Source organism: Rhyacophila brunnea, unplaced genomic scaffold (genome assembly GCF_057557595.1).
Source record: "Rhyacophila brunnea isolate RB1 unplaced genomic scaffold, BYU_Rbru_1.0 scaffold_9, whole genome shotgun sequence".
Lineage (NCBI taxonomy): Eukaryota > Metazoa > Arthropoda > Insecta > Trichoptera > Rhyacophilidae > Rhyacophila > Rhyacophila brunnea.
In genome coordinates, this window is record NW_028233361.1 from 30,517,620 (window position 1) to 30,540,396 (window position 22,777).

The 22,777-nt window shown below is 33.7% G+C and overlaps 1 protein-coding gene across 7 annotated transcripts in view; it reads right to left on the bottom strand.

Annotated features, from left to right (window-relative positions):
* Positions 1-22,777, bottom strand: part of Eip63E (cyclin dependent kinase Eip63E) — a 573,562-nt gene that overhangs the window by 45,572 nt on the left and 505,213 nt on the right. The gene's annotated exons all lie outside the window — the stretch shown is intronic.

The window sequence follows — 22,777 nt, forward strand, 5'->3', positions numbered from 1 at the left end:
TTATAAAAAGCATCAAGTATAGATACTCTGGGATTTCGCATTACATAAGGAAACACAATGATAATATTTCCTAAAACTATTATAACATAGCAAGTAATTAGCTTATAATGGAATTAAATTCAAATTTTATCAAGTACCTACTCCTGGTCTATAGTAAAAATAATTGATTATCTGTACACAAGAAAATGTTTCTAACCTAAAAGAAATATTTAATCATTAAATCAATAACCGATATTGTTTACCAGGCTTATATTGTATTCAATTGCGCGTATATAATAAATTATCATTAAATAAAAAAGGTAACAACCTTATTACCTACTAAGTAAAGGATATAAACATTGTTTGAATATTTAGTATACCTATATTAGAATATATATATATATATTTAGTAAAAACCCGGAAGACAAATTACTCACCATCAGTGGCGAAGGGTGGAGGTAGGCTGTTAAGATCCGCCATAAATAGTGCACATTAAACTTTTTCAGACATACATATTTGTTTTCATTGAAATAAGACTACAATTTACAGATAATGTTGGTTAGATTTAAAAAATTCAATTAAACCCTGAAAAACCAAGCCATAATAGATAATAGTCAAAAAATACACGTCTATCTATAAAATATCTAAAATTATGCAATTAAATCATACATAACTTTGAGCATTTTATAGATAGAATAATATTTTTTATTTATTATAGTTTGATTTACGCAGGACTTAATGAATTAAAAAAATGAACCAACAATATGTGTAATATGTAGTTTTAATCCAACGAAAACAAATAACTATGAGTGAAAAATTGTGCACAATTTTGTCGTATTGCCCAAATTAGACCAAATCTATTATGGTTTCGTTTAGGCAGAGTTTAATTGATTTTTAAAAACTAACTAACACCATCTGTAAATTGTAGTCTTAATTCAATAAAAACAAATACATATGACTAACATAGCTTAGTGTGCACTATTTATAGCGAATCTTAACAGCCTACCTCCACCCTTCGCCACTGCTCACCATTAATAGATTTAGTTAGCACATTAAATTGTCATAACTCTTAAACAATGGAATCAGGGAACGTGTTGGGAATTTAATAAAATTAGCTAATAAGAAAAGTCACTCAATACACATATCTACTAAATAAAAAAACCATGTTAATGTATAATCCATAACCGGTAAACTCAACTCATTAACGGCGGCATGAAAATGTCAGAAAAGATATATTAACATTTAGGGGTAGTCACAACTTTATTTAAAAAATATATATTTTAGAACCTACCATTACAAAACTACCTTCACCAACAGATTCCTTGTGGTCGGTTAAAAAAGTAAAACATTGATGTCTTCATAAGGTAAGTGTTTTACCTACATACCTTACTAAACTACCTTAATTTTATATACTAAAACCGATAGCCAACATTATAAAGCAATTCGATAAGCATTCCATGTAACAATAATTACTAGTTACTACTGTCGTGATTCAATAAGATTCCCGTACCTTACTTAATTGGAAAAGCATATTGGCGCGATTCTAGCAAATACAGGTTCAAGTCCCGTCGGGTCTTTTATTTTTTTCCTACAAAATGATTTTTTCTAGTGTGTAGGTATATGTATGAGATGTTTTCAAATTATGTATGTATATATTTATTATATTATTGTTGGAAACTTTGCGAATATCAAACAACAAACGCCCCTTTCCGCATATTTCATGATTTCTCACACCAGCACAAAAAGAGTTGTTTTCGTTTTAAAACGTAGAAATCCAACGATTGTTTTGTTGACGTTGTAAAGGATGTATACCTACAGTTTTGGCGCTCGCAAATTTCATGAGAGCTTCGCAACTGGGAGTTTTATCAAACAATTTGCAAATGCTTTTTATTCACATGAGAGTTAAAACTGCCAAAGGTAATGTTTACCAAAACAGTCGAAAATGTATTAAATTTTCAAGTGGTATACGGATATTCTACACCGCAAAAGACACACAGTATGAATTATTCGTAAGATATCTCATGCACTTTACACATTGAAAGAATTAAATATAACTTGAATCAATATTCACAAGTAGAGACGCGGAATCGAAAAACAATGAATCAATACTGTATATCGTATATGGGCTGGACACATAGCTCGAAGAAGGGACAATCGTTGGACAAATCTAATCATCCAGTGGTACCCAACAGGTACAAAACGTCCCCAAGGTAGACCTAGAGGCCGCTGGATCGATGCAATGTTTAAGTTCTGCAGCAGTACGCGGCAACGCAACGCACATGGCCGAGAGAAGAGGAATCAGCTTGGAGAGGCCTTCATCCAGCAGTGGATAGATTCAGGCTGATGATGATGATGATACCATATTGAAATAAAAGTATTGACGGTAAAGGTATCATATTGGAAGAAAGACCTATCATACACAATTAATTCATTATTGCATACCTACATGTATAAACACTGCAATATATCAAAATGCAGTTTTTCATCAAAGTCGGTGAAACAAGTTAAGGATTGACGTACGTGCCACCTCCGTATGTGCATATTATCCTCTTCTTTTCAGAGTTTGTACCTATTTTGTCATTACTTTCATTCGTTTAGGTTATATTATTATCTATTACCAAGATTTTTTTTGATAATAAATTTAAAGTTGTTAACTAACGATGTATCGTATTCGTATTAAGTTAATTTTAACAGTAAACATAACTACGTATAGATTCATCAGGCGTGTTTAACAAAATCACTTAAAACCTACCTGCCATTATAGATGCTCATTTACAACATAACTACTTAGTTAAACCATATCAATAGACAAAGCTGCCTAAAGATGAGTAAACGCAGACAGATTAACCAAAACACGGACTACCTACGTTACTTACAAAATTAACCAGTGATTAATTATAATGTTAAGTAATTAACGTCTCCCAAATCTGACGAATCATGTGTACCTCTATTATTCGGTAAGGCAAGTCTAAGTAATGCATATCAATAATTAACAGAAATGTCCGTAACATTCACCAATTTAAATTATTAACTGATTCAAATGAGATTTTCTAATTATATTTGCTTTATTATAATATTTATAATACACCATTTATCTAATAATAAAAAAGCTTATTAAGGGGGGACGTGCTCGTCGAAGGTCAAAATTGAGTTTTTATTGTATTTTCAAACCATGATACTGGACACTCCTTAAACGTTGTAGATAATCTATTTATATAATTTTGAAGCCTTATTATCCTTTATAGTTATTTTAAACATTTGATGACTGCATGAAGTATTTTTGTTACATAAAATAGTATTCTTTTAAACCTCTCGCTCTAATGTTTTAGAATATAGTCATATTTCAGTACATAACTGTGCAGTGGTGTTAAGATTTTTTACATTTATTAATTTTTAAACGCATTTATAAAACCATTAGCATAATTTATTACGAGATAATTTTTGTAAAATATTCACGATAAAAAATTATATTGATAATCTCTGTGATCCCAAATTTGACAAGAATTAGACATTTTATTATTCAAATAATCGGCAATATTAACACATTTGAAGATGATTCTAAAGATACTTATTATAAGCTATGTCTTTGACCATTCAAGTGTGATAAACATCTTATGAATAATGATTGCTTTATAATAATTATTGACCTAAGAATAAGGTAGTGTTTTTTTGAAATACGCCATTTCTTTTGTCATTCCCTAGTAGTTAAGCTACAACATACGGCCGTAGCCATAAATTGACAAACTCTAATTAAAGTAGGGAGTAAAATTATGTTAACGCGCGTGTTTGAACATGTACCTAACTGAATTTTTTTTATTTATTATTTAAACGGTACATGTTCAAACACGCGCGTCAATATCATTTGACTCCCTACTTCAATTATAGTTTGTCAATTTATGGCTAGGGCCGTATGTTGTAGCTTAACCACTGGGGAATGACAAAAGAAATGGCGTATTTCAAAAAAACACTACCTTATTCTTGGGTCAATAATTATTATAAAGCAATCATTATTCATAAGATGTTTATCACACTTGAATAGTCAAAGACATAGCTTATAATAAATATCTTTAAAATCATCTTCAAATGTGTTAATCTTGCCGATTTTTTGAATAATAAAATGCCTAATTCTTGTCAAATTTGGGATCACAGAGATAATCAATATATTTTTTTATCGTGAATATTTTACAAAAATTATCTCGTAATAAATTATGCTAATGGTTTTATAAATGCGTTTAAAAATTAATAAATGTAAAAAATCTTAACAACATTGCACAGTTATGTACCGAAATATGACTATATTCTAAAACATTAGAGCGAGAGGTTTAAAAGAATACTATTTTATGTAACAAAAATACTTCATGCAGTCATCAAATGTTTAAAATAACTATAAAGGATAATAAGGCTTCAAAATTGTGTAAATAGATTATCTACAACGTTTAAGGAGTGTCCAGGATCATGGTTTGAAAATACAATAAAAACTCAATTTTGACCTTCGACGAGCATGTCCCCCCTTAACATTATACTTTGATAACGGAACCCGCAATGGGTCCAAAAAAGTTGGAAAAACCAGATACTTAATTCGAGAACACAGCGGAAAAGTTGAACAATAATTTAAAACCAGAACGAAGCTCCGGAAAGGGTATACAGCCTCATAAACGTAACGTAACGCTAGTTATTCTTTTGTAAAAAGTCTAATTTTATTATAACTACTATTATTTTTTATAGTGACACCAGTCAATTAAAACTATGGTTACAATTCTAGGATCCCACTGGATTTCTTGATTCCACAATCCCGGTTTTAGTTTCTATACATTTTTTTTATATTTAAAAGTAAGCTCTTTTCGTCAACAAGTCACATTTTTCAAACAAAAAGAAAAAAACACTACCAAAATCAATGTAAATTCCTTATAGTTTTAAGATATTACGAGACAATTTGTCTGATTATACGACTAATGATAATTAATATGTAAGTATTGGTATTTTTCGCTTCAAGTATAAAGCCGATATTGTTACTTTTCATAACTAATGATTGTAGGTTGGTTTTATGAGTTCAATGCTAGCTAGCAATGTAAATATTTATTTTATTTAGGTACCTACATAAAAGTGACATCAATTGTGAAAATTTCTGTACAGATTTTTATATTTTTACTATTGTTTGCGTCAATTCCTACATTCAAACTACCCCTCCTCACCTTCACGGCGGTACAACAATACTGACATTGACACCATCAAGTGAAGTGGAGTGGGGAAGTAAATTTCCTATCCGTCGCCAGTGAGACAGGAGTGTTATACGAGCAGTCAACGCCAGGTACCTACATCTCTACGAACGACGGGGTAATAATATTATTATTATCAACAAAGTGATTCAAAATCGACGGATCACAGTAAAATACCAAGTGTTCTTAAAATCTGCCAACCAACAAGTGCCCACAGTCAGGGACTTCATCTTACACAAACAACACAGCAGGCCAGTGCACGTACCCAACATACCCGCCATTCAAACCTAACCCTACATTTATACAGTCCACTATTTACAACAAACTATCATGTTATAAATACGGAAATAATAGCAAATTCGTTTTTATGAATCTCGGGAGAGAAAAAGCTGTCTGGGATTGCAATCTTTAGTTGAGCTTTACTTCAGCTGGGGCACGGTCTAAAACGATCGAGATTACGCGACGCGAAGATTGTGCAAACGACGCGTGCAGAACAAAACATAATTTGACATAAAAAGTCAACATGCGTCCATTTAATGTTATGTTTATTGTTCTACTACTAATAATAATAATATACTAGCTGAGCCAGCTGGCTCTCGCCAGTCTGTCTCGCTAGGTCTTGCAGATGGCTTGGCGGTGTTGTATTTTAATATAATTGTGAAGTATGCATAGATGGCGCCATAGTTTTCCCTTCGGGATGGGTTTTTTATTCACGTGAGACAGTTTGACATTTCGCTGATTTGTCATTTTTACGATTTGCAAATCGTCACTGCCAATATAAATTTGGACTCATATGCGTAGTCTATTCAGGAATCTGGCCTTCACAATATCGTCTAACACCACCTTAGGCTGCTATGCCTAGCAGAACAGCTGGCAATCGCCGATTGCTACCACTGACATTTTAATTTTAATACAATATATGAGTATGTATGTGCAGTAAAATATGATAAATAATTATACATCTCAATCATTCGAATATAAAGCAATATATTATGTGATTATCATAAATAGCGATCCAATATAACGTGATATTAATCTCCTTCGGGTTTCATTGAGATAATAGAAGGTTAACAGTGTAAAAAATAAATTTAAGCATTATTTTGTTTCATTGTCTATAAAAAATAAATGCTTGCAGCCATAGAATAATATTTAAAATATAATACAATATAGTTTCCCGGTGCGGGATATTCATATCGAGACAAATAATGAAGCAATACATATTATATCTGAGAGGAATAGAACAATTTTGATAAGAATATGAATTTATAAGACCTAAAGATGTGGAATCAGCTTAAAGAAGCCTTCATCCAGCAGTGGATTGATACAGGTTGATGATGATAATGACGATATAAATGGGTAGGTATATAAAATCACAACTTTTTTAAAAATATAGCAGTTTATATGACCAAGAAGAGTAGAATTATGTTGGTATAACCTTCATCCAGCAGTGGATTGATCTTGGTTGATGATGACAATGACGATATTATGAATGGGTAAATATAATATCAGCAATTTTGAAAACTATAGCAATTCGTATGACCGACAGAAATTCAAACAACTTAGAGAGGCCTTCATCCACCGGTGGATTGATTCAGGGTCATGATGATAATGGAAATATAAATATATATAATATAATATCACCGATTTTGATAAATACAGCAATTCAAATGACAGAAAGGAGTAGAATCAGGCATGGGAGGCCTTTATCCAGCAGTGGATGGGTTCAGGTAAATGATGATAAGGACGATAGAAATAGGTATAATATAAAAGTAGAATCAGGTTGCCGAACCTTTCATCCAGCAGTGGATTGATCCTGGTTGATGATGATGACGATATGAATATATAGATAATTGTAATATCACCGATTTTGATAAATACAGGCATTCATATGACAGAAAGGAGTAGAATCAGGCAAGGGAGGTCTTTATTAAGCAGTGGATTGATTCAGGTCGACGATGAGGATGACGATATGAATATGTAGATAAATATAATATCACCGAATTTGATAAATACAGAAATTGATATGACAGAAAAGAGTAGAATCTGGCTAGGGAGGTCTTTATTAAGCAGTGGATTGGTTCAGGTCGATGATGATGATGATGATGACGATATGAATATGTAGATAAATATAATATCACTGATTTTGATAAATACAGAAATTCATATGACAGAAAGGAGGAGAATTAGGCTAAGGGGGTCTTTATTAAGCAATGGATTGGTTCAGGTCGATGATAATGATGATGATGATGATGATGATGACGATATCAATGTGTAGATACATATAATATCACCGATTTTGATAAATAAATACATTCATATGACAAAAGGAGTAGAATCAGGCTAGGGAGGTCTTTATTAAGCAGTGGATGGATCCTGGTTGATGATTATGATGATGACGATATGAACATATTTTTAAATATAATATCACCGATTTTGATAAATACAGCAATTCATATGACAGAAAGGAGTAGAACCGGGCTAGGGTGGCCATTATCCAATAGTGGATTGGTTCAGGTCGATGATATAAGAATGATAGAAATAGGTATAATATCACGAATTCGTTAAACTGATAGTAGTAGAATCAGGTTGCGGAACCCTTCATCCAGTAGTGGATAGATCCTAGTTGATGATGATGATGATTATGATGACGATATGAATATGTAGATAAATAACATTAGAAATTCAATACTGTCAAGAATACAATCAACGTAGAGAGGCCTTCATCCAGCAGTGGATTTATTGAGGCTCGTGATAATAATGGCATTATATATAGATAGGTAGATAATAATATTATATCACTGATTTTGATAAATATAACAATTCATGTGTAACACATTTTGATAACTATAACAATTCGTATTAATTTCTTTCATTGATTGCAATGGCAACTTTGTTAGTATGGAAATTAGTAGCCTAGGTAATTATTCAATAACAAAAATAGTGGGTGAACAGCCACAAAGAAGTATTTAAAAAAATCAAATTTGGAGTATCACGTTATCTATGAAATGGCCGACAGTGGCGCACGCGCCTGTCAAAATTTTATTTACGTAGTGAATTGTACCAATATTATGATTTTTTCACCGGAAAAAAGTGCGCCAATGCCTACATTACGATATTTGAATAAAAATAATCGAATTCGTTTGTCAAATAAAGGATTAGAAGGTCTTAAGCGACGAAGACGTCATTCTGTTGTTCGTTAAAAGAAGTAATGCGAATTGTATACGCTATATGAGAAAATATCGGTTATAAACGTCACGTTTCTGGAAAATCATCGGATATTTCTCAAATTTGGTCAATTCAATCGGTAGATAATTCGGTAGCGCACATTTCGAAGTGAAGATGTAAAATTAACAATAAAATGTCGCTTAAATGAGCTGTTGGTGTATTTTCCAAAATCTCTTAGGATAATAATATATAGGAGATTCATTGACATGTTTTCTTTTTCAAGTAAATGGGTAACGTTTTTTAGTCATCTTTACACGATTTAAGAATTAATTCCCCCGTCGCAAAACAAATTGACGTGTTCACAGCTCGGCTTTCGCTCTCCGATTGCCAGCGAGTCCGAAATTTCGTCGAACCCATAGTTGAAAATTATCTGCCGTTTCACTGAAGTATGCTCTTAATACCATAAATGAGCAAAAACTATACTTATCAGATTAACATAATGTCGCAATAAGATTGGTTTCTCGAATATCCGTTTTTGTCGAAATCGACCTTTTAATGCAGAATGTTTTTATGTATCTAAATGGACTAGAACCATCCTTTTCTGTAAATTACTTTCTAATGGTAATGAATACACCATTCATATGCTGTAAAAATAACAATTTAAATATCTCTATGTATTTAAATATAGGATTATGAAATTTGTTTTTCGTCTCCTGAACATTTGGTCTATTCGACAAACCAATCTTACAGCGACGATAACATAAAGTACGTAGGCATGAGAATAATACTGAAATGAATAATATGTATATATATATTTTTATCGATCTCTACAAACAATAATATTGCTAAGGTAAAAGCAATCAGTGCGATTATTCTAGGTAGGGGCAGTGCGCGTGTTGCAAATATTGCTCGGGATATAGCCGCCGTGTAAGGGTAAGCTGACGTAAGAAATCGCAATCACAATCAGGCACACGCTGCGGCTGCGGCGCTGTGTGAAAAACAAAGAAAACATCCGCGTGAGAAAATCTGGAGCAGACAAAGATCGTGCGTCAAAAAAACATTTAGATAGAAAATACATTCTTATTGACTTAACCTAGTCCAGACCAAGATATATCCGACCGTGAACATAAATTATACAATTGATCACGTCTCCGCAAAAGTAGCGGTATTCTGAAATATTCCTTTATGAGGTATTAGCGATTAAAAACTAATAACCAATTAAAAAACCATAGTATGTGGTGCGCGTCACGACTCAACATTTCTATTTTATTTGTTGATTGTTGATCGCTGTTGGGTCCATCGGACTGTCCGACCTGGTCGCCACAAAGGCTAATTTTGTTGCATTTAGAAAATTTGCGGCGTCATATTACAAACGTGAAGATCTCTTCACTTAGATTGTTCGGCAGTTTTTATTGGCTTTTTTGTACTTACTACAACTTTTAATTTTGCCTCCACGCTTTCCACTCTCCTAGGGATAACTTAAAGTCATATAAATTCAGTGAAAACACATTTGAGTGCATGGCGACTTCCGTCTTGGGTAACTTCTCCTGAGACATTCCCAGTAAAAAAAAAAAAAAAAGTATGCTTCACACCCAAAGGTAGGGTACCCCGTGATACGACCGATTAAGACCGAAAGTTATGCGGGGCAATTGTAGTTTGATAGGGTAAATAACTTCGATGTTGAGCGTGAATAACACGATAGCGCAATTTTTCTGTTGCACAAACATTTGCTTAAAATTCAATGTATGCCCACATCTGCGAACATTGCTAAAAATGTAGTTTGGAAAGTGTATAAATTTGCGCGGTTTAATAAAACAACAGTCGACGAGACCACACACTTTCTATCCAGAGTAGAGTTGCGCTAAATCTGATACGGTTTGAGCGAACGTCGCGTCTATCATCTATCCTGAACTTGTCATCATCATTCATCAACCTCATATATCATCCATCAAAAGTGTACCGTCCGTTTACCAGTGCGTGAGTACGTGAACAATGAAGCGGCTCCAGCGCGCGCCAGCCTCCTCAAAATAAAGGTCAGTGTCTGGCATCCTGTGCAAACCCTCCCCTCCACCATGAAATTGAATATTGTGAAAAGGCAAAACATTCAACATTGTTATTACCACCATGGCCCCCACAATGGGGGAGCTGACAGGGCTCTAGCCTGGGGGCCCGGGCTAAGGAAGGGCCCGGCGTGGCGAGTCGTCCAGATAAAGTGATATAAATACACATCACAAATCCTCTCTAATAGTAAAAAAATGCTATTTTCCTTCGATAATGTTATTATTTTAAATTATGTGTTTGTACGATACAATTTCTATTTATGTATACTCGACAAATCCATATTTCAAATGGATGTATTAAAATATTAAAAAAAAAAAAAAAACATTAAAAATATACACATTAATTTTATCGCGTACATCATCTGGAAAAACTACTGTGGAGCGTCACACTGCCTTTATCCTTAGCGATAGGTAGAGGGCCCCGCCAAAGATCCTTGCCTGGCGGCCCGCTTCAGGATGTGGGGGCCATGATTACCAGCGTCATCAGTTGATGAGGTGGCTAGATTTATTTTATACAGGCGCCATCACCATAAAATCCTGTTAAAATTCGATTAAAAAATGGATCTGTTAACTAGTTAACTGTTGTGAAAACAAACCGTAGGATTTTATACTAAATAATCGTATAAATATATAACAAAAAGCGAAGTGGACCACAGAAGCGTAACAGTGTGAAATATGATTAAAAATCCATTTAACTGACACGGAAAAACGGCGTCGTAATGAAGTTATCGACGCACGGTTCCCATCTTGCGGAATACGATATGACATCGCGATCAATCAGGTAACACGCTATGGTGTGGAGGTTGGGTAAGGGGGTTGCTAGGTACATATCGGTGGCAATCCGCCAGGGTTGGCCAAGTAATTTTGTGGTAGGTACGTCGGACTAAAAGAAATCCGATTACAAAAAGTTTCAGCGGTTCACTGGCGAAGCGATCCGGAGAGTTTATGGACGTAGAACAACGTTTGCCAGCGACTGCGATTCTGGACGAAATTAACGAAAGATTTTTTTAAATACCACTTTGTTTATTGAAAGAATGAATCATTTACAAAGTGTAAAATGAACGATCTGAAAAGTCGACATTTAAAAAGGTTACGCATAAAATGATCGCCGGAACGTAGTTATCGAGTCCTGTTTTCACCGACCCGTCTCTTCGACCGCGAGGGTACATCCAGTTTATACATAATATTTACACAGTGGAATATTTTTTGTTTCATTATGTTTATTTCTTCAAAAGTAATAAGCAATTATAATGTAACACTTAGTTTACAGAAAATAAAGACGTATTATGGTATGTTTGTAATATACAATTAATGCATTTGTTTGGAATATAGTTGAGAACTATAATGGTAATTAACCCAACCATTCGCTGCGGACCTTTTAATTAACATATAATTACCACATTTAAATAACGTGCTAATTATATCTAATGGCCACCTGATGGGCATGGCCAACGCACCAGTTGCGTTGGATGCAGTGAATGTTGTCAACGTGATCATTCTATAATCCGATGTGGATTTTGGTCACCTCCCCGAAGAGGTTAACAGATTTTTTTACAAGAAATGTTTGTAACTACTAGCCCAACCTAAAAGGTGTGTACTTATATGTTCAAACGTTTTTTTTAAATGCAGGTAAATTTCAAGACTCCTGAATCACTTCTTCTCATCGTATAAATAAAACTAATTACTCGTTTCCTTCTTAAATGGATCATTATTTGGACCCTCCACAACTGAAGGTTATATGAATTGACCATAGTTGTTATCCATTATAACACGTTATATTATTGTGGGGTTCTTCCCGCAACCAAGGTTTCAGAGAAGGCACTATAGCACTATTTAAAAGTGGGGTAGTATCGTAAGAAGGTGATAATCACTGCCATTTGTTTCCTCGATGCAGCTATCCTAGAGTATTATGTAATTAAATTACATATTTAACTATTTCAAGACAACACCAACAAAACTCACGTAAAACACACTGGCTTTATCGAAATAGATAACCACCAATCTATATTGATATTCAGATCGACGCGTTCTTCAGCAATGAATAATGAATATTGTCACCCTATATTGCTATGCTTATGATAGTATTATGAAAATGAAAATAGTATTATGGAGCGCATCGATAAAAATGCTGACAGGTAGCACTGCCTCCTGATATTTTTCCTAGTAAGTAATATTTTGCAAGTTTGCCTATCCAGGATCCTTTTTCTTCCAGCACTAAATTTTCCGAATAATATAATGGTTTATATATGCATACATGGCATACAACATCGGTAGATATACAATAAATTTGTAAGTACAATACACATTATTAATTATTGTTAATATTATCAGCTGGGGTCAGCTTCCCTTATAGCTCCTAAATCCCTAGTTTTTGTTGAGTTCCTCGAACTTGCGGGTTGTTTAGTGCCCATTATCTACCACTATTTGAATTTGCAATTATTATTATATGCAGGGGCGGCTCTACCTTAAGGGTTCATAGGGACCATCCACACATCGTTATCATGTCGAAAATGCGTAAAAAACGTCAGATATTTTTATCATTGTCATAATATACCTACTTAATTAAATGAATTATTTAATTTATTTCATCTATCTAAGCCCGTCGCAATTTTAGAGATATTCATTATTATTATACAATTAAATAAAGCAATAATTGTAATTTATGTGATAACATAATGATGATTACGCGGTATTAAAATAACTTATTAAATTAAATACGCCACAGCCAGTATCTAGCTAATGTATTTCAATGGCGGCTCGCTGACGGCGAGACTGGAATCTCTCAGCTTCAAAACGGTCGCGAAGAGATGCGACATGCTAGTCGCGCGGTCTCTGAAGTTTCCAGTCACCGTAAAACAGTGGTACCAACATCATTAGATTTCGGTGAAAAATCATATTTTCTTACCAAAATTGGTTAAATATTAATTGGAAAATCAAAATAACCGTATGTAAACGCTGCAGCGTGCGTGTTGTCAGTTTTTGTACAACACGGTTGATAGTTGAGTTTGACAGTTTGAGGTTATGTGATTATTATTTCAACTGGGTTTCAGTAGCGCCGTGTGCGAAGCATCACATTGGTCAGTTTATGAGTTCCTTCACAAACTAGTTCCATCAGATTTTAGTTGCGCCGTGGGAGGATGGCCTAAGAAAGCTATCGGGGTCACTCAGTCCCATCCTGTCGCTGCGGTACAAATCTCTTTCTACAAAGTATGTGAATGCATTAGCGTTACTATACGCATACTAGGGACCGAATCAAATGACCCCATAGGTTAGTAAAAATGCTCGTTGTATGTTGTTGTTCAAAACTGATAATGGTAAATCTATAATAATTAGTATTAATTAAGTTAATATTGTAAAGCACGATTTTTCGATGTGATTAAGTAACGACTCACATAATCATATTATTTATTCTGAAAAAATACTCATTTCCTCATTAATAAAATCATATTATTGTAAGTTAATGTATAATAATATGTGAATGAAGGTAGGTATGTATATTGATAATAATAAATGGCTAAACCCCACCACCTAGAAAGTCGCCGAGCCGCCACTGACTATATGCAATCCAAAATAGTAAACGTTATTTTCTTTAATAAGGGTAAGGTAAATTATCGACCAAGCAACTAGGTATATAGTACAACGTTTACAACCTACCACAAGGAGTAAAAAGATCGACCAGAAAATACACTTATAGGATTAAAGTAGGCGATCATGTGTTTTATTACATAGAATTTATTTTATCCAAAAGGTTGACGTCCATAGCGCAAAATCGTCGCAACGGCCGTCAAACCGAGCCATTGTGTCAGTCTACCCAGCTAGCATACTGAATAGTTACTGCATAATATACACGCGTAGGTACTACGTAAACCAAAAAGTTAAACCTATATACGTAATATTATATAAATAAAAAAAACGAACCTAACTTTAGCTATGCCCATTCGGTTCTGGTTGAAGTACCGATATCGGCCTAATGAGGTGGAGGCAATGCCTTTATGAAAAGTCAATGAAAAGAACGATTTGCCAACAAAATGTTGTACGATATTATTCGATGGTATAATATAAGTAAGAAGGGGTGGGAAAAGGTTAATATGTATGAGTAAATGTAAATATTGTAAACTGAAATGGTGTAATTTAAAATACTTTAAAAATTACTTAACTCAAAACCGGTCTTCGAAAATGAATTTATATAATACATAATTATTATGTTTTATCGGTTTTGTTAAATTTCAGATTCATTTGTAGCACGTTTCATATATGTGAAGTAAACGTGAATTGTACTAGTAGAAATCATTATTTAGATGAACTATCGCATAAGTAAGCAGAGCAAAACGTGAAACCAGGCGACTAAATAATGCTTCCAACGAAGAGCGTATAATTTGTTTCGATAAATTGTCAAACATACGAAAATCGTTTTCAAGTGTTCATATTATGATTCAACCTGATCCAAACGTTATAACTACAAAATTTAGTTTATTGTAAGTATAACCAAAAGTCATTTACAATCGTTATTTTTTATAGAACGGACTGTCATTATTTCGATTTTAGATGAAAAAATAGATATTATGCTTAACAATTTAATGGTAAGTTAAAAAAAGCAAAATGTCAAAACAAACGACCATTTTTTACAAACGTCAACAATTAAACATACTAAAACCTTTCTGATCCAAATATTGATTAAACTTGTCTAAATACTAAGCGTGCTTATATTGGCCATATTGAGAAATACAATATATGTTTTTAATACAGGCAGTTAGCATGACAGCAAATAAAAATATTAATACATATATAAATAAATAGACTAGGAAAGTTATCCTCGTAAAAGTCTTCAAGAGAATAAAAATCTGCAAATTTAAAATGCATTAAGGTGAAAGAAGGTGCATGAAAAAGAAACTAAGTATTACTACATAGCAAGAGGAAGACAAAGGTCCTTTTAGCGAACGAAAAAAAAAGGAAATTTCTTTAACGGAGAATATCTCGCAAAAGGTGACATAAAAGAAGTTTGAAAGACTTTTATATTCACCTAGCACTGTCCAACAGGCGGTAACTTAATTATGGTACAGTTAAAAAGAAATGCCTATAAACTTGCACTGTGCAAATAATAATAAAATGTGTCGTGACAAGGTGTGATCATTTTTAAATGGTTATAATAGTGAATTACTATCACAAGCATAATATTAGACAATAGTTAAAAAAAGGGATTGAAAATAGTGATGATATACGTTAAGGTTATACCTCAGTTGAGGCATGGTCTAAAAAGATCGTGGCTAGGCGATGCGCGGATTGCGGGTCGCGGGTGCAAATGACGCATACCGAACGAAATATAATTTGTCATATAAATCCAACATTCGTCCGTTCTGTTTATTTCTTCTTTAAGCACTACGGTGCATGGTTGCAGCTTCAGTCTCGTGCGGCTCCGTCTCGGGACGGAATGAGCACTTAAAATCACTTCTTTCAGACACATAGAAAGCGGCCGTGCATATCCACGGCTGTGTATATATGACGGGTGGTGGTGGGCACTTTAACGTATGTTCTTTAATATTGTTCTATCACCACAATTTATTTTAAAAGTTCTATTAGTAACAATAATAATATATTCATTGACATGTTTTGTTTTTCAAGTAAATGGGTAACGTTTTAGTCATCTTTACACGATTTAAAAATTAATACCCCCGTCGCCATCACGAAACAAATTGACGTATTCACACCTCGACGTTCGCTCTCCGAATGCCAGCGAGTCCAAAATTTCTTCGCGCCTATGGTTGAAAATTATTTGCCGTTTCACTGATGTAGGTATCGTCTTAACATTGCATATTTCGTAAACGCTATGCCAATATATTATTATATGGCACATTGAGAAAACGCTTATTAAACGTTCATGGTACCTACACGTCGAAAGTGAAGTGACCAAAAAAACTGATTGACATTATCGATGACTAGTTTTATTTTCAAACTGCAATGATTTTCGCGTTCGTCTCACATCCATCCATTTGCACAGATGCTATCAGTGATTGAGCGGCGGAGGGCGGGGGATCAAGCCGATAGGGCCGCGGAGGGTGGCGAACCGTCATCCCTCATACGGCAACTTTTACGCCTCTTTATGTTGTGTGAGAATAGTGAAAAGAAAAAGGGGCGATGGATTGTAAGCCGATTGAAGGGCCTCGTACCGCTTACACATAATGGGATACGGAATTACTGGGACCGGTTCGACGATTTGACGCAGGTACAATATTACATGAACCGGCAGCGAGTAGGGAGTTTTGGAGAGTTGTCATGTAAAAGGAAAACGGTCGCTAACAAGGGATGGTAATATAGAAATATAAATACTTTTAGAATAACGACAAACCTATTTTTCACAGCAACGAGTGTGTAAATCGGAGAAAATTATTATTGTTTTGTTATATTGTTGTGAAAAATACGCATACATATTATAATATGTTAAGGGGGGACATGCTCGTCGAAGGTCAAAATTGAGTTTTTATTGTATTTTCAAACCATGATCCTGGACACTCCTTAAACGTTGTAGATGATCTATTTATATAATTTTGAAGCCTTATTATCCTTTATAGTTATTTTAAACATTTGATGACTGCATGAAGTATTTTTGTTACATAAAATAGTATTCTTTTAAACCTCTCGCTCTAATGTTTTAGAATATAGTCATATTTCGGTACATAACTGTGCAGTGGTGTTAAGATTTTTTACATTTATTAATTTTTAAACGCATTTATAAAACCATTAGCATAATTTATTACGAGATAATTTTTGTAAAATATTCACGATAAAAAATTATATTGATAATCTCTGTGATCCCAAATTTGACAAGAATTAGGCATTTTATTGTTCAAAAAATCGGCAAGATTAACACATTTGAAGATAATTCTAAAGATACTTATTATAAGCTATGTCTTTGACCATTCAAGTGTGATAAACATCTTATGAATAATGATTGCTTTATAATAATTATTGACCTAAGAATAAGGTAGTGTTTTTTTGAAATACGCCATTTCTTTTGTCATTCCCCAGTGGTTAAGCTACAACATACGGCCGTGGCCATAAATTGACAAACTATAATTGAAGTAGGGAGTTAAATGATATTAACGCGCGTGTTTGAACATGTACCGTATAAAAAAAAATAAAAAAAAATTCGGTTAGGTACATGTTCAAACACGCGCGTTAACATAATTTTACTCCCTACTTTAATTATAGTTTGTCATTTTATGGCTACGCCCGTATATTGTAGCTTAACCACTAGGGAGTGACAAAAGAAATGGCGTATTTCAAAAAAACACTACCTTATTCTTAGGTCAATAATTATTATAAAGCAATCATTATTCATAAGATGTTTATCACACTTGAATGGTCAAAGACATAGTTTATAATAAATATCTTTAGAATCATCTTCAAATGTGTTAATCTTGCCGATTTTTTGAATAATAAAATGCCTAATTCTTGTCAAATTTGGGATCACAGAGATTATCAAAATAATTTTTTATCGTGAATATTTTACAAAAATTATCTCGTAATAAATTATACTAATGGTTTTATAAATGCATTTAAAAATTAATAAATGTAAAAAATCTTAACACCACTGCACAGTTATGTACCTAAATATGACTATATTCTAAAACATTAGAGCGAGAGGTTTAAAAGAATACTATTTTATGTAACAAAAATACTTCATGCAGTCATCAAATGTTTAAAATAACTATAAAGGATAATAAGGCTTCAAAATTATATAAATAGATCATCTACAACGTTTAAGGAGTGTCCAGGATCATGGTTTGAAAATACAATAAAAACTCAATTTTGACCTTCGACGAGCATGTCCCCCCTTAAGACATTTATTTAATTCTTGAATCAGTCAACGATGAAGTTATATAACGAGAGAATATTCCAACAATATCTAAAATACACAAAAAAACATGTTTTAATGTACCTATACCTATGTATACATCAGGGAAAAAATATGTAGGTATTAAATTTATTAACCCATCCGCATACGTAGCGCAAATTTTGGAAAGATTTATTTTCATAACCGTTCACATACAATCCAGCCGATTTGTTTGCTCAACATTTAGTTACTTACTAGATTGACACTTGTAGCCATATGGGTTGTTAATACAAACATAATATACAAGTAATCGATACAGAAAACTAACACACGATAAAAAAAAAAGTCAAAATTTTTATTTACGTTGACATTTTAACATACTAAGCTTCAATAATGTTGTGTAATGTGTTAAAATAATCTTAAATTTAAGGCTGTTCCAAATAATTTTATTAACTGAACGTATAGTGCTCAACCAATTCCTATAGCTTCAAGGCAAATAGCTAAATAAAAATCAGCAATATATCTAGGCCCGACTAGCTATTCGAAAAGAAGAGGAAAAAAAAAACGAAAATACCCCAAATAAAACGCATTCAATTTAAATTGATTTATGGATCTTGTTATATCACAATAACTTAAATGCATTCATTACTGAACAAATAAATTAATGGTGAACGAAAACAATATAATTTTATTTCTTTATGTCGGTCGAAAAAAACATTTTTCGAATAACCCAGTTTACCTTCAAGGTTCAGAGTTAACAATTACTATAAGTACTTATCTATCAATCTTCCTTCTGCAAGCGGACATGAAATATGATCTGTGTCCAACCGGAGACGTCTTCTTCCGCTTATATACCAACAAAACGCTGCGTTGGACAGAGAGAGATAAACTACCCCCTTAGGGAAGTTCCAAGCGTATATTTATACTTACCTAATCATATTATTTGCAAAACGAAGTTATCGGGGGGCACGAAGGCTGTAAGGGGAATACCGCTTCCGGTAACCAACCAACCGACCTTTAATACTCAGCGGGAGGGAAATTCTGAAATTCATTGCATTTTGTGCCATTTAGTACCTATCATATTTCTAAAATTGAGGATCGATACAAAGATACATAGTTTTTTAGTAGTACGGATAAGTTTATACAATTTTGACAGCATTGAAGATGCTTGAATCATGGTTTAGCAAAAACTGGAGGGTTCTGGAGATGGTGTTGTTTGTCCCATAAGTAGTAGAGGGTGTTGAGGAACAATTGTGCAATAAGAAGACGCTGAAAAAGCAAATTGGTTGATTGTTGCTAGTGCAGCTCCACTGGATTGTTTCGGGTAGCAGATGATAAGGTAAAGATCGTCCTGATGGTGGCCAACCACCGCTAGGGGATGGCAAGATAAGAAGAAAAAAATCAACACCTAACGAGTAGGTAGTATCATTTCCCTCCATTTTGGAAAGTGAAAACAAACGCTGTCACTTTTCTTCGTTGTGGTTTTTTTTTCGTCTTGATTCAGGATTTGGAGGTGGACAAATAACACACCGGAATTGTGATCAGAAACGGCGAGGTTTATTTGATGTTAATATATACTAGATTACTACATTTTATATAATTTATTTTACGGAGAATGAAATGTGCGTAGCGCGAGCGAACAGTGTTTTCTGTCTCGGCGCCGGCCACGTTCTGCCGCGCCTAAACAAAACAAACACGGCCGTTTGCGAAAACACAATGCGGACTTCCCAATATGAAATTTCGCCGGCAAACATTTACAACGTTGCCGGTTTATTAATATTTATTTTCGTAATCAATCCACTCACTATTTGTTGGTTTGATATCGATTTGGGCCTCTCCAGATTCACAGAGACATCCCTAAATGGGGACCATACGGGGGGGGGGGGGGGTATGTTATAGTTGTAAAAGCAGGTCCACACGATATTCTGGATTATGGGCAGTGATAATAAAAAAATGGATGGCGTTGACAAAACTATACATAGATCGTGATATATGACATCATCTGAAGTTATTAATCACATACAAGTTCATTGAGATATCGATGTAAAATCATATCAAGTTGGACTATATAGTGGATCTTATATTCATTGAAAATCGCATGAAATACAAATCGTGCCGAGTGTCCTCAAATGTTATCTATATTGAACGCGTGTTTCGTTTACGTGACAAGCTGTAATGCATTCATATTCTTTTAAGACGTTTTCCACACTCGAGAATTAAACATTCTTACCCAGAAGGCAACCCGCTTCCCTCATTTCTCTATTCCCTGGTATAGACTCTTATATTAATTATCGGTGTTATCAATCAAATTTCATTAAAAGTAACTAGGTTCTTATGGGTTTGGGTTTATATATAGGTGTTTTATTAATAATAATTCCGCAGGCATGTGTTTGTTTTCTTGAGTTTATCTAACATTTCCACCCACATCAGTGATTTTTTCTAGGAATTGCTTTGTTGGTTATTTGATAAAAATAAACAAAACAGTTGTTATTATAAGCGGAGGCGGAAATCTTGAAGACTTCTTAAAATTTACGAGCAACAAATAATTAATACTTCATAAAGTATTGACGTAAACAAGGTAAATTTTCAACCCATTTCTCTTTCTTAAAAGTGCTTAAAATATTCTGTTTTTGACGGGCACGATAATTGGGCGCAAAAGTACGTCGGAAGATGGATGTATTAAGCAAGTTTCGAGAAATACGATCTCGCTGGTTGAATTATTAAACTAAAGTCTATTTTACGGCACTTATAATGTTCATGTACCGTTATAAGAAGCTTTCGTCGATCTCTAGCATAGTCGAACTCTAAGTCCATTGCCGGCTTGCTCGCCTTTAAGGTTATCCAGAAATAATGTATGGAAATACTGAGAAAATTTGTATTATGTAAGGTTAGCGACTAACGATGTGTAAATATAATAATTTTACCTAAGTAGTATTTCGCTAACCCTACTTACCACAAAACTTTATCGGTAACGAATAAACATGTACAAATTTACTAAAACTGGAATCTCTTCGGCGAGCTATATATAGTTCATGGCCCCCACCCCCACATCCTGAAGCGCTCCCCCAGAACAGGATGTTTGGCGGGCCCCCTACCTAAGTTTAAGGGAAGTGTGATGTTATACAGTAGTGTTCCTCAAATGCTATTCCACAGAACCATGGGGTTACGCGAGGAAAATTTGAGAACATTCCTCATATTTCTATTGATTTTTTATACTTAAGTAAATCCACTTGGATTATTGAGTTGTCGGCACTCGGCATCATATTATGAAGCACTGATCGCGATCTCTTTTTGTGGTAGCAAAGAAACATGCGACCCTTCGCCATATTGCATAGATGGCCATTTTTATTGGTAAAGAAATACACTAAATATAATTATTAAATAAAATTCTACACGCGGACTATCATTTAATTATATTAATCATCATATCATATTATCAAATTGCATCACACAGCTAATATTTAAATATTGATATACTGGAAGGACATAGCGCCGCAGGCGACTTTTTTACTATTGCATCAGATTTGTGGTGTGTTTATCTCACTTAACTGGTCGATCAGCTACGCCGGGCTCCTAGGCCATGTCAGCCCACCCCTTGTGGATACGTATTGTATTAATGTATTAAACTTTCACAATTCCCCGGTATTTACATCGTTCAAGACAGGCACAAAAGCATTACCTACGGTATAACCAATATTAACAATTTAAAAATTAAACACTACGTTATAAGTAGGTACATAAATGTACTGTGTCGGTCATATTTAATTGAAACTGTAATATAATATACATGAATGTTGAATTTAGAATCATTTAGAATTTAGATTTACGAAGAAATTCAGAATCAGAATTCGACATCCATCATGAACATCATTCAGGGGTCTTACATTAATTGCATTAGTTGATAGAACAGTAGCTAATAGAAAAGTTAAAATCCTGGATCGTTCTTACTATTTAAGCCGTCGTATCAAATGGTTGCATAATCAAACATCTACCTACGACGTCAAATAAGAACATTATATATTTCACACAGTACCTACCCTTGTAATTCTAATTTGTTCAACGAATTTCTATCGCAACATCTAAAACCTTTCAAGTGTTAAAATAATTAATTCTACTCTGCTAAATCAACTTTAACCCTTTCTTCATACCTTAATAAGTAATAAATAACATACGAACAAAACGACCTTTAAATTATTAATATACTGTTTCATAATAATATACACATCTTTGAAGTACTTACATATTTCATTTTGAATTACATATATTGAAATTAATTAATGACTTAAAAATATGTTCTTTCTATTAAAGAAATGTCTCCCAATAAAATCGTCAAAGTAATCAAGGGAACAATGTCCGAAAACCATTTAGCATTTTCTTTATCCCACTTAGTGTAAAAAATAAATTCCAGAAAGATATTATTCGCAAAAAATATTACTGGAAACTGATTAACCATAAAAAGCTGATTCACATCTGAAAAAATCTGTATTATAATGAGGCGGAGAGAGCCAACAGATGGGGTGTTTTAG